The sequence below is a fragment of the Lathyrus oleraceus genome, chromosome 2 (genome assembly GCF_024323335.1).
Source record: "Lathyrus oleraceus cultivar Zhongwan6 chromosome 2, CAAS_Psat_ZW6_1.0, whole genome shotgun sequence".
NCBI classification, from domain to species: Eukaryota; Viridiplantae; Streptophyta; class Magnoliopsida; order Fabales; family Fabaceae; genus Lathyrus; species Lathyrus oleraceus.
Genome location: NC_066580.1, coordinates 149,137,618 through 149,152,348, shown reverse-complemented (window position 1 = coordinate 149,152,348; position 14,731 = coordinate 149,137,618). Strand labels below are relative to the sequence as shown.

Sequence of the window (14,731 nt, the reverse complement as noted above, 5' to 3'; positions counted from 1 at the left end):
AAGGTGATTATACCCTTAGTACATACATTGTGGGTTGGTTCTTACCCTTTTCTCCATGCTCATGACTCCGAACATTTGGACCTTGCTTGTGTGCCTTGTGTGATCTTGTTTGTGGTTGTTGCATCATGCATTCATTGAATTCATGAGCATTTTTCTCAATTTTCAAGGAACTTAGATATTCTCTTTGCAAACATCGTAGATACTTTGATCATGGATATTGGAAGAAGGAACACTCGAAAATACAGTTTCAGATGTCCTGATCTCATGGGGGGGGAAGGGAGGGGAAAAAGGGGGGTGGAGTTGGGGGTTACAAAAAAAAAGGTGGGGGGAAAAAAAGAGTGTCATTGGTGGTGTCTGGTTCGGCCCCCCCCTTTGCGTACACAGTCCACCCCCTATGTCAATTAAGGAAGCTAGCATCTTTTATGGATGATCTTAAGGATTTTAGAGACCGTTTTGTAAGAATCTTGTATGTTCTATCTATTGATGTTGAGCATGGTCTTCTTTGTACTCTGGTTCAGTTCTATGATCCCATTTACCAGTGCTTCACTTTCCCTGATTATCAATTGTTTCCTACCATGGATGAGTATGCTTATATTTTGCGTATGCCAGTTTCTGATAGAGTTCCTTTAGTGGGGTGGAAGGAATTCTTGAATCTCGAGTTTATGTTGAAGCTATTCACTTGAGGAAATCTGATGTAGATACTAATCTCAGCGACAAATAAGGTATCAACGGGATGACTTTGAAATTTTTGATTGAGAAAGATTTTTCTTTTGCTAATGTTATCCTTACCTTACTCATCTATGGTTTGATCTTGTTCCCCAATATTGACAACTTTGTTGATGTTATAACTATTAGGGTCTTCTTGGTTGGGAATCTTGTTCCAACTTTTCTTGATGACACTTATTTCGCCATTCATCATAGGACTTCTAAGGGGGGTGGAACTATTGTCTGTTGTGCGTCTTTATTGTACAAGTGGTTTATTTCGCACTTGCCGCAATCTTCTATATTCAAATAAAACAAGGGTTGTTTAATGTGGTCTCAAAGACTTATGTCTCTCACCAATGATGACATAACTTGGTATTATTCTGTTTATGATGACGTCAAGATTATTGATAGTTGTGGGGAGTTGTCTAATGTGCCTCTTCTTAGTACACAAGGAGGAATTAACTACAATCAGGATTTGGCGAGACGTCAACTTGGGTTTTCCATGAAAGACAAACCTAGCAACACTTTGTTAGAGGGTTTATTTTTCTAGGAAGGAAAAGAAACTCAAGGGTTGAAATCCAGGATGGTGCATGATTGGCACAATATTCATAGGAAAGGAAAAAGTGAGCTTGGATTGAAGAGTTGTATAGCTTTAGAATCTCACACTAGTTGCGTAAAGAAGAGAGCAAAAGAATTCAAGATGTCATATGCTTATGAAAGACCTATGTCCTTAGTAATCGTCAAATCGCCCACTATTAAAGGCGTAGAGGAGTTGCAAGAGGCTTTGGATAGGATGAAAGAAGAGAGGGATGATTGGGAAGATAAATTTTACACCTGACACCTTGAGAAGGTAGAATTGTAGAAGCAGATGAAAGAAAGACGACTTGATATACTTGATTGAGCAACGTGTTATGAAGAGGTCAAGGGACCAAAAGGATTTATTTTTCTCTAACAATTCATCATCTACTCGTCTTCCCACTTCGGGTGTTTGGAAAGATATTTTAGACCAACTCGTGATGGAGAAGGATGCCATGAAAAGTAGTTATGAAAGAGAGATCAAAAGACTTCGCAAGAAATATCAACTTGGAGTCGGGTCATCATCGGATATGATTCCATAGATCTAGTTTCTTTCTGTTTATAGTCGTTGAAATTGTATTTCTAATTGTAATCCTTCACATTATTAATAAAATGAGATTTTCATTACTTCAAAATGCGTTATTCCCTTTATGATGTTTGCGATTTGTTTATGTCTTAACATTCCTTGAAAACTTCACATTTGCATTTGCATATCATGCATCATGTTGCATCTTGGTCTTGCTTTGATTAAGTTTACCATGGGTCTTATTTCTTCCTTTCTTGGTCTTCATCCATATAAGTTGTCTCACCAGTACAACACTCGTGCTAATCAACTGAAGGAGATGGATCGTCTAGAGCAAGAGAATCGTGAACATCACGAAGAGGTGACTACTTTGAGGGACCATTATGAAAGGCTCAATTTTATGATGGAAACTCTTGTAGTTGCTCAGAATCAACCTCATCCTCATCCTCCTCAAACTCCGCTTCAGAGGACTGTGATTTCTGAAATTGTCTCTACGCCCATTTTTGTGGCTCCAGTCAATGATCCACAACACCATAAGCCTCCTGGATTCCCTTTGGCATGCCTCATAAGTTTGTGCCTGAAGGATATCAACCTACTGTCGAAGTTCCTATGGCTCAGCCGGTTATGTCTATACCACCTCTCGTGGTTCATGTTACACTTTATGTTGAAGAACCTGTTTTCCATGCTGACCCGAGTGAAACTGTTGTCTATGAAAGGATGAATGAATTTCAAGATCAGTTTCAAGCTATGCAGAAAGAGATTCAGGATTTGAGGGGGAAAATATTTGTTTGGGAAAAATGCTCACGATCTGTGCTTAGTCCCTAATGTGAAGATTCCACATAAGTTCAAAGTTCCAGATTTCGAGAAGTTTAAGGGAACTCTTGTCCTTTGAGTCATTTGGTGATGTATGCTCGCAAGATGTCGACCCAAACTGATAACCATCAACTATTGATTCACTACTTTCAAGAAAGTCTGGCTGGTGCTACTTTGAAGTGGTACATGGGACTTTATAACACCTAGATCCGAACTTTCAACGACCTACGTGAAGCTTTTTTTTGTCAGTACAAGTATAATGTTGATATGGTATCGAACAGGGATCAACTTTGTTCTATGTCCCAAAAGCATAAAGAAAATTTTAAAGAGTACGCGCATGGATGACGAGAGATTGTTGCGCAGGTCAATCCTCCGTTAGAAGAGAAGGAAATGAAAAATCTATTTTTGAAGACTTTGGGTCTGTTTTACTATGACAAGATGGCTCCAAGCGCTCCTAGTGATTTTACCCAGATGGTAATCATGGGAATAAGATTAGAAGAAGGTGTCTGTGAAGGACGATTGAAAGAAGGTGGTTCATCTAACAGTCCCAGAAGGTATGGGAATGACTTGCCCAAGAAAGAATATGATGTTAGTGCTATTTCGCAAGAGAAACGTATAATATCTCATAGAAACAATCAGCGTCACCAGCATGTGGCGTCAATTACTCCAGTTATAAATGATGCTTCAGCCGTTCAAATAGCACCAAGTTATCAACCATATTTTCAACAACGTACCGATCAACAGAATCAACAACATTAACATAGTTGTATCCAGAGACCTACACAGTTTGATCCAATTTTGATGTCCTATGCAGAATTATTTCCTGCTTTGATACAGAAGAATTTAGTACAGACAAGGACTCTGCCATCTATTCTGAAAGAGCTTCCGTGGTGGTATAAACCTGATTATCGTTGTGCATTCCATCAAGGAGCACCCGGTCATGATATTGAAAATTGTTTCTCTTTGAAAGCTGAGGTGAGAAGATTAATGCAAAGTGGTATTTTGTCCTTTGAAGACTCTAGTCCCAATGTACAAGCCAATATGTTGCCTAAACATGGTGGTGCAACTGTGAATATGGTCGAAGGATGTCCGTGAAAATACCGTGTTTTTGACGTCAATCTGATCAGAAGATCCTTGGTTGTGATGTATGCAACATTGCGCGAGTTGAGCTATTATGAGCATGACCATGCTTCTTACCACATTTATTCCAGAAACCCTCGAGGGTGTGTTGTGGTGAAAAGATATTTACAAGAGATGATGGATCAAAATCTTATTCAGAATACAAGGGATATGGATGAAGATGAGCATGAAGTAAACATCATAGTTCCCCGTTTTAATATCCCATAACCAGTTGTGATTGCATATAATGGTCAGAAGTTTGTTGTTTCTCCGTTTGTTATTCGTTTGGCGGGTCCTACGCCCTATGAATCTGAAAAAGTTGTTCCGTAAAAGTACAATGATACCATGTTGGAAGATGGTAAAGAAGTCCCAATTCCTTCCTTTTCATCTGTTGTAAACATTACCGATGTAAGTGGTGTGACCCGAAGTGGTCGAGTATTTGCTGCTGCAACTCCTAAAAGAACTGAAGATGTTATGGCAGGGAATCCAACTTGAGAGAAAATTCCTGTTATGCAGTCTGGCCAGTCCAGTAGTATGGGTCAGAATTATGATCAGGATAAAGTGCTAAAATTGATTAAGGAGAGTGATTTCAATGGCGTGGATCAGTTATTGCACACCTCATCCAAGATATTCGTCATATCTTTGTTTATGAATTTAGAAGCTCACAGAGAGGCTTTGTAGAAGGTCATAGAGCAAGCCTATGTTGATCATGATGTCACAATTAATCAATTCAATGGCATTGTGGCCAATATTACCGCATGTAACAATCTGAGCTTCAGTACTGAAGAGTTGCCCGAGCAGGGGAGGAACCATAACTTGACTTTGCACATCTCTATGAACTGTCAAGAAGATGCCCAGTCCAATGTGTTGGTGGACACTGGTCTTTCTCTGAATGTTTTGCCCAAGGGCACTCTGTCCAAGCTTTCTTATCAAGGTGCTCCGATGAGATTTAGTGGGGTTGCTGTGAAAGCCTTTGATGGCTCAAGGAAGACCGTAGTTATGGAAATTGATCTCCAAATGAAGATATGTACGTGTTTATTTCAGATCACTTTTCAAGTGATGGATATTCATCCCGCCTATAGTTGTCTCTTAGGTCGTCCATGGAATCATGAAGCTAGGGCGGTGACATCAATTCTCCATCAAAAGTTGAAGTTTGTAAGGAATGGGAAGTTAGTGATCGTGGGTGGCAAGCAGGCCATGTTGGTGAGTTATCTCTCTTCATTTTCATACGTTGATGTTGACGAAGTTGTGGGAACTCAGCTTCAATCTCTTCCTGTTGATGATAATGTTGTTAAGAATAATGGGGAATCCATGACTTCTTTGAAAGACACATAACAATTGGTGGAGAATGGTCAACCTTCTAGATGGGGACAAGTCGTCGAACTTGCTGAGAAGAAGAACAAAGCTGGTTTGGGCTTTTCACCTGGTTCAACTTGAAGAGATTTGAAGAGAATTCAAGAAGTTTTTCATAGTGCTGGATTTATTCATTGAAAAGATCAGTCTACTGCCGCAATCCTGGAAGATGATAAAGAGCAAGAAGCGCAAAACTTTGTGACGCATAGATTGATATGTCAGAATTGGACTGCTGTTGATGTTCCTTCTGTTATACATTTATCAAAGTAATATATTTTTTTTGTTATTTTCAAAAATCCTTTCACTATGCCCAAGGTGAAAGTGAATCTATGTGAGCTTTTTTTCAAATGTTGTCGTCATTAATAAAATGTTTTTAGTTTATCCATATTATGTTTTCTCTTTTTGCTTTTTCTGAAAAATGGTAACATAAAAAACCAAGATAATAATCGCTTTAATATCTGCATCACAATGTGTGTCTATTTGTTCATATTCTAAAATCAACATAAAATTATTGTGCAGATTTATCGTTAAACCCATTGAAAACAATGACCTTATGCCCTCTCCCAACTTTGAATTTCATGAGTTGAAATGGAAGAAGAGGATGTTGAAGAGATTCCTGATGAGATTTCCTGTCTGCTTGAGTATGAGGAAAAGACCATTCAGCCTCATAAAGAGCCATTGGAAGTGATTAATATGGGTTCCGAAGATAACAAGAAAGAAGTCAAGATTGGGGGACTGCTTTATCCATATGTTAAGAAGAGGATGGTAGAGATTCTTAGAGAGTATGTGGATGTGTTTGCTTGGTCTTATCAAGATATGCCAGGTTTAGATACTGATATTGTGGAGCATAGATTTCCATTGAAGCCAGAATGTCCGCCGGTTAAATAGAAGTTAAGAAGAACTCATCCTGATATGGCTGTCAAGATCAAAAAGGAGGTTCAAAAGCAGATTGATGTTGGTTTCCTTGTTACTTCTGAGTATCCTCAATGGGCAGCCAATATTATGCTTATTCCAAAGAAGGATGGTAAAGTTCATATGTGTGTTGATTATAGAGACTTGAACAAAGCTAGCCCGAAAGATGATTTTTGCCTGCAACACATTGACATGTTGGTAGATAATACATCTAAGTTCAATGTCTTCTCTTTTATGGATGGTTTCTCCGGTTATAATCAAATCAGGATGGCACCTGAGGACATGGAAAATACAACATTTATTACACCCTGGGGAACATTCTACTACAGAGTGATAGCTTTCGGTTTAAAGAATGTTGGTGCAACGTACCAAAGAGTCATGACCACTCTTTTCCATGACATGCACAAAGAGATAGAAGTTTATGTTGATGACATGATTGCTAAGTCAAAGACTGTAGAAAATTATGTTGAGTATTTGTTGAAGTTGTTTCAGCGGTTGAGAAAGTTTAAACTCCACTTGAATCCTAATAAGTGTACTTTTGGTGTTCGCTCAGGAAAGTTGTTGGGTTTCATTGTCATCCAGAAAGGTGTTGAAGTAGATCTTAATAAAGTCACAGCCATTCGAGAAATGCCTACACCAAAGACAGAAAAACAATTCAGAGGATTCCTTGGGCGTCTGAATTACATCTCCAGGTTTATATCTCACATGATTCCCATGTGTGGGCGAATCTTCAAACTTCTCTGTAAAGATCAGGGTTGTGTATGGACAGAAGACTGCCAGAGAGCTTTTGACAACATCAAGGAGTACATGTTGGAACGTCCTATCTTGTCTCCTCTAGTGGAAGGAAGGCCGCTGATTATGCATTTGATTGTGTTAGAAGAGTCCACGGGTTATGTGCTTGGATAACAAGATGAAATTGGTAGAAAGGAGTATGCCATCTACTATATGAGTAAGAAGTTTACAAACTATGAGTCTCGGTACTCCATGCTTGAAAAGACTTGTTATGCTTTAGCATGGGTTGCCAAACGTATACACCAGTATATGTTTTTATATATATTAAGTTTAATTAGTTCTTCTAATACAATTTTAGAAATCATTTTAAATAATTGAATCAACATTTTATAATTGGCCCAAATTAGCAATATTATAATTGACCCAAATAAAATAAGAATAATTGAATCAACATTTTATAATTGACCCAAATTAGCAATATTATAATTTCTTATTATTCTAAAATCAATATTTTCTCAAGATCATAATGACCCAAATTAGATTAATATCTTAGAAAATGTTCTTATGTTAGTCTAATATAATACATTATTCATAAGGTTTTATAATTTTTTTAAGTAGTTTGTATTTCTTCAATTACTATATCAACTCTAATAAAATCTTGAGATCATTATCACAATGTATCAAAAAAAACTTTCATCCATAATTCAAATTTTAAATTTTGAAACGAAAACTTAATTGTGTTGCCTAGAAAACATCTAAAGAAACCAAAAATTAAAATCAAAAGTTATAAAAAAAGAAGAAACATGCATAATAATTAGATAAATATAAAGAAACAAATACATGATCTCTGATTGAAAAATCATGAATATTGTCTGGGAGACTTTATTGGTCTTGGATATTTACAAGTGAAGAAGACGTTGAGAAATCCATGAACGTGGAAATCAAAGAAATGATATTGATGAGTGATTCAAATGTGCCACAAATTAAGGATATGATAAAATAAATTTTCCCTTAAATATGATGGGGGTATAATATGATGAAAAAATAAAAACTATATCAATTTTAACATATGTGACAAAAATTGCATAATTTCTATAATATTAAGCATAAGATTTATGATTGCAATTCTTATATTCTCAACTACGCAAAGTTAAAATTATAACATAGAGAAATAATAAGATTAGGTAATAAATATCATAGAGGGACATACCTTTTAAGATTTGATTTTATGTTCGGCAGGAGAATTACTACCCTAGATAGTCATCTAGGTTTTGTAGAATATATTAATTATTTAATGGTAGGTAGCTTAAATAACTAAACAATTTAAGGGTATGGATGATTTAATTGAATGGTTTAATCCATCAATGTCCATTCAGACATAAAACACAATCAATTAATTCATAAATAATTAACTATGCAATTTAAATTTAATTAATTAAAGAGTTAATATAACATTATTTTTAATTGTATAAAAAAACAATCTAAACTACTTCTACTATGTTTTAGATTACAAAATCAAAATAGAATATAAAATTTTAAAATAAATTGTATATTTAATGGTAATATGATAATCCAAGTCCACATAAAAGTATCCTCTTTACCTTTAACCTATTATATTCTTATAACAATAATGTTAAAACTTTTTAAAAAATGATTTCAATATATTTTAAATAATGTTAAAAAAACCTAATTTAACTAGTTTTATCTAAGGGCCCATATATTATATTAAAAACCGATTACAAATATTATTAATTATGGCATATTATTTACAATACTCTTTTAATTTGGTGAATAAATATTCACCTTTACAAGCTTTTAGGTAAGTTGATTGAACTATTCAGTTGATAAATCTTATGTTAACAAATCTCACAACTCGAATCTAAAAGGAAGGTAAGTTGTAGTTATCAACCTATTATTAAAAATCTCTTTAATAAAATATTGATCAATGATAATATGTTTTTTTAGGTCATACTAAACGTGATTATGTGCAATACTTATGACTAATTTATTATTAAGCAAAACTTTCATATAGCTTTCATAACAACTTTCATAACGTATCTTCAAATATTCTAACATTTGTTTCATTTATAGTAGTTTTACAAATTCTAATACCATAATTTGAAAATCTTCTTTGACCCTTGATTGAGCCACTACACTTTTATTTTTATTCTCCATGCAACAAGATTCTTAAAAAAGAAAGTACAATAGGCATAATTAGTTTTTGATTACTTACTGAATTTGCATAATTAATATTGGCATATGACTCCATAGTTAGACTCCCACCTCTTTTGAACAAGAATCGATTTCATGGAGTGATTTTAATATATTGTAGAACTTGGTCTATAATTTGTATATGTCTTTCCCTTAGGACATGCATGAATTAATTCGCCACAATGATCTTATAAAAATCAAGAGTGTCATTAACATATCTTACTATATTGATCCACTTACATCTCATTTCTTTCTTGTCATTTTTCCTTTGAATAATCACCCAAGTCAAATATTTCTTAAGTTCTTTCATTTCCTCGTTGATAACTTGAACGTAATTTTTGTTAATACATCTTGAATAGATAATGTAATTTTCAAAGAATATGTTAGTTCAATAAAAATATTATATTACAAAGAAATATGTTTAGAGGAGAAATATATATAAAAACTCGAGATCTTTTTTGTTTTATCATAAAAATAGATAAATCATTCGAGTCAATATCAAATCATATTTTTCTTTTAAAATTAATAACGATTAAATTTAAGTATTTTTCACTGATGATTTTATAAGAGTAATTTACACCTTTGGATAAATTAAGAGGATTTATAGTCTCCAAGTTATAAAAATAAAGTGAATTATACCTTAGTTTCTAATAAAATGATTAAACCAATATACGATTGCTAGGATTATTCTATTTTGGTCTTCGAGATACGATTGCTACTTACTCTGTCAACTTAATCAGTATTTTCACTTTCTTGATCTCTATCATAATTAGGTAATATCTAAATTTATTGAAGATAAATTTAATTGGTATATAAAAATTAAAGTAATATGCCATATAAAAATTGTGAATGATTATTGTAGAATAGAGAATCTAAAGATTGAAACATGGATTGGTAAAGCCAAGTGTCTCAGGACAATTGTGTGTTGCAACACACAAAACTCACATGCTTCGTGGAACTTTCTTTTTAGTTGGATCGTGTTGTTCTTACACAACTTGGTTTATTATGCAAGTATGTATCTACTCATAATTTTAATTGTTTTACTAATAAAATATTAAACATGTTTTTGGCTTAGACATTATTTTTTTTGTTACGGTTATAAATCACATGAGTAAATAAACCCGCATTATATGTCATTATTGATTAGACACAATTAAAAAATTAGTTAGTAATTTCAATGAAATAAATTGCATATGTTAATAAGTAGTTAGGTATGTTATAGAATCTCGCTATAAAGCATAAGGTATCACGTGTTTAATTTTTTTTATATTTTTTTAATTAATTCAATATGTAATTTTTTTTTATAAATATGAAGCGTCATGCATAATACTCTTTATTCTCCGAGTGAAACCATTTTACCCTATGAAACTTAACATTTTATAGTGTTCTATATCACTTGAGTAATTAGTTATTATAGTTAAAAATATTCTATTTATACAAACACTATATTAATGGATTTATCAAAATTCTTAGGACACTTTAAATTTAAAATATTTGTTGTGAAACAAATAACCAATATGTTTCAAAATATAAATAGATTAAGTTGGTTAAAGTATTGCCACTGAGATATTGAGGAACAATGCCATCATGCATTATGGTCGCAAATCAATCAGAGTAATATGTGCATTCATAAATTCTAGTAAAGAATCCTGGAGGTTAGAGTGGAATCTACAACTTATTACTATAATCTACATCGTAAGATCATTTTTATTGAATAATATTGACCCTCAATTATACTTATATAATAAGCGAATTAGACTATTTGCTTATCGTTGGATCTCACATAATTCAAATTTTAAGATCCCAACCCAATGAACATTGATGAAAATATAAGGTGGACATGTGAGGATTATGACGATAAACAATCTAGATCGAAAGTTTCACGCTAGGACCCAATCACTACAATAACAATAAAGGATAATAATTTGGTTTTAAATGTTGTAAAATCTTTTCTTTGATTTGTTTTAATAATGTACTCTCAATGAGAATCTTAAACACTAATGAGTTGAATTTAATTATTTAGAGAGCACTCGCTACTGCTCCTATATTTTGTATACTATCATGGGCAATTACTATTAAGGGGTCTACTTGTTCAGTCCACTTACTCTAATTTTTGTATCAGAGGTTATTGTACTTGGCGAACCACTGAGAGTTAGAATGTACGAATTCTTTTCACCTTTAACATTTTAACAATTTTCATTTTTTCCTTTAAATTATTACCTTACATTTTTTATTACGTAATCATTTCTTAACACTAAGACTAAATTAAATACTTTTATTATAAGCATGTGCATTTAAATAAACCGTAGTAATAAATAACAATATTGTATGATATTGTTGGAAGTTGATCACCGTTGAACATGTGGTTAATGCTTCAACTTCAATTTTAATTTATATAGAATTGATACTCATTAGGAAATATCAAGTATTTACAAGAATCATTCTGTTTGAGTTATTTGTCTTTTTCTCTAGACAAGAGGATATCTTAAGTGCAAAATACAAAATTACCCAATTTAATTATTATTTTAGTTTATAGGATAACTAATGTTAAATATGAGTTGGTGGTAAGAAATAACATATGTATCAATGAATGCAATAATAGAGTATACATTTAGTTTGTGCTTTAAAAGCTAAATAGAAAATCAAACTAATAATACTTTGTAATTATTGCTTTATTGATTCCATCATGATTGAATCATACAACAAGTAAATAAATAAATAAATAAAAATAGTTAAATATTAAAAAAATATAAAATTGGTTTAACCGAGCTTCAACCAAACTATAGTACTATTTATTATCAATTAGTTGATTTTTCAAGTTTATTCTAATTTTTTAAAAAATTGTATTTATCATTTAACAAGTACTGATACATAGTAACAAAGTCTGTTAGTTCATAAGATCATTCTTTTATTGGTATCTTTATGTAATCGTTAGTTAGTTTTACAATAAAGAAAGAACATATAAAACTAAATTTTTTTCTTTAGTATACTTTTTCATTTCATCTCTATGATTGAAGGATTTATTTATTTATATTTCTACAGTTATTTAACTTACAACCCAATATGACAAGATGTGTTAATAATTATAAAAGTAGAGAGAAAATTAAATTAAACTTTTATTTGTCAATCAAGCATAGATAAATTGTTAATTTTAAAACAAATTTACAGGTCGTTGGACATGGTTTTGATTATTCTAGGATTGTATTACTTTTTGTGGGGCAAAACGAATGAGTTGTCTCATATGTCTCAAACAAATGTAATAGATTCTGATTTATCAATAAGCATGATTGATGATGTTATTGTGCATAAATCAACAATAACGATAGTATCAAGTTCTTCATCTTGTGAGACTATATCATGATTTTTTATTTATAGATAACTGCATGTATTGTATGGTAAATATGAAGAAGTAGATTATTATTGTACTTTAAAATGATAAAATTGTTCAAATATAATAATGCTATTTTTATTTTCATTCGAGATTGTTCCTTGTAAGTTGAAATTGGTTATCATCTAAAAAGTACATATATTAAGTAATCACTCTCTAGTTTCTTTCATAAGAAATAATTAAATTAAGGCTAAAAGTCTTGGTAAAGAAGTTATATTTTTACCAAAATATGTAAAATTCAAGGTAGTGTTCAAGATTATAAATAAAGGTTTACAACGATAATTAATGATGACAAAGACAAATTGTTACATCTATTTGTAATATTTATAGTTATGGATTTGTCGGTGATTATTCTAACAAATAAAATGAAAAGAGGCTCTAATATATTTTAAATTTAATATAGTCTTCCTTCATTATAAAAGGAACACATTATGTTATAGTAGGAATTCAATACACATAGGATACGAATGCAAATACAAACATTAATGCCTATATAGATATGCATTTGATTACATAATTATTTTCAAAATGAATTAATGGGGACGAGTATAATAACACATTGCCAAAACATTGTCCAATGTCATCCCTACCTACATAACTCCAATTAAAAATATTTATTAACTTTTGTGATAATCGTCTCTTGATAACTCAACATACAATTAGAAAAAAGATTTTGCTTCTTCTATTTTTAATTTTTTAAAATAGAAATGATTGAATTGAGTGAAAAATCATCTTCAGCTTTTGGCTTGGCTAAATTTTTAATAGTCGAAACAATTATTTTACATCACTATAAAACATATATAGTGAGCCACATTCTCATCAAGAAAGAGTTCATTACTTTAAGTGGCTTTAGACTTTGAAACCAAAAAAGTATTTCTCCATAGCATGTTGAAAAATAGTAGTCATGTCATGAAATAAATATTTACTTCTTAATCTTGAGGAAAATAAGGTGCGAACTCAAGTTCCCAACCATATCCATTAGGCTATATACGTTTTTCATATATTATATTATACTATTACATTTATATACACATAACTATAATATTTGTTTATTAAAATTTAATTGTAGTATTATCTGAACAAGTTCATTAAGTGAAATGCATAATTAGGTTTTAGTTCTTCTGCTAGTTGTGTTTCTTCTTCTCCTAAAACAATTGTGTGCCCTAATCTTCTTCGTTATTCCTTTCATTCTCGTGTAAGATTTATGCCATAGCTTCCACTCGTTCATCTGATCATTATCACTCATTCCTTAATCTTATATTTAAGTAATTAATCTCATCGTTTTCACTCATTCGTTCATCTTAGATTTTGAAGTAGACTAATTTTCTCATTGTTCTCACTCATTCTCTAATTCTATCATCTCAAAATTTGAAAAAAATGTAACAAATTAAAGTAATTAATAATTGAGGGATTTGTATCGTGAAAGCTCTACCCTTATATAAAAAACTTTCTTCTTTTTCGAATCCTAAAATTTTTCCCTTCTCAAAATTAATCTTCAAATCAAAATCATTTTACAAATCTATCCAAACCAAATCCTAATCAATTGAATCTCTCCATATTAATCAATTTATTTTGTAATGGGATTTTCTTTTACATTGTTTATGTGTTTTCATCTTATTTGTGTAATGAATAACTGAATTGGTATGTTGTGAAACCTTTATGCCATTTCCAATTATAGCTGAAGCGGAAAACTAAGCCCTAGTCGGTTTCCCGCAGCACACCGAAATTTCTTTGTTTTATTTTGTGCAAAAACTGCATCTATGAAAATCACCAAGTTCAGGAAGTTAGATCGATCCACACTCACCTAATGTTCTTGCCCAGGTTATCACGCTTTCAATTAAAACCTTAACTATTTTCTCTTTCATTTGCATAATTTTTTTTAATTTTTGATATTTAACTCCCATTTTAGTTTTCCTTATTTAGAATTATGGTCAGTTGATGAAGCATGAATGCATGGAAATCATAGTTGCTAAGGTATAAATAAAAATATATCACATCCTTTTTCATTTGGGAAAAATTCATTTGTTGTTTGTGAACTTCAAATTTTTGTATTTTGTGTCACTCTATTATATTACATGATGAAACTTGTAATTTTTTATGTATATTAAGGAGGATAGAAAGCTTGTTGATAATATAGTACAATTTAGAAAAGAGGCTAGTGCTTGTGGTTGATGTTGTGAATTGAATTGATTTGTGCAATTAGTGTAGCTTATAAGTTCTAAGAAATGAGTATAGGGTGGTGTGGTGAGTGAGTTTCTTGATATCATGGGATTATGTCATCTTCGAGTTCTAACTTCTTAAAGGATGACTCCGTTATATCATATAGGCCATGCACAAACAGAGCTATTATACCAATATGTCAAATTTCAGTTTGAATGTGGAAACGACTTTGGTGTCAT

The 14,731-nt window shown here is 31.9% G+C and overlaps 1 pseudogene; it reads left to right on the top strand.

Moving 5' to 3' along the window:
• The first annotated feature begins 3,097 nt into the window (after positions 1-3,097).
• On the top strand, positions 3,098-12,305 carry LOC127122348 (WAT1-related protein At1g09380-like; annotated as a pseudogene).
• The last annotated feature ends 2,426 nt before the right edge of the window (positions 12,306-14,731 follow it).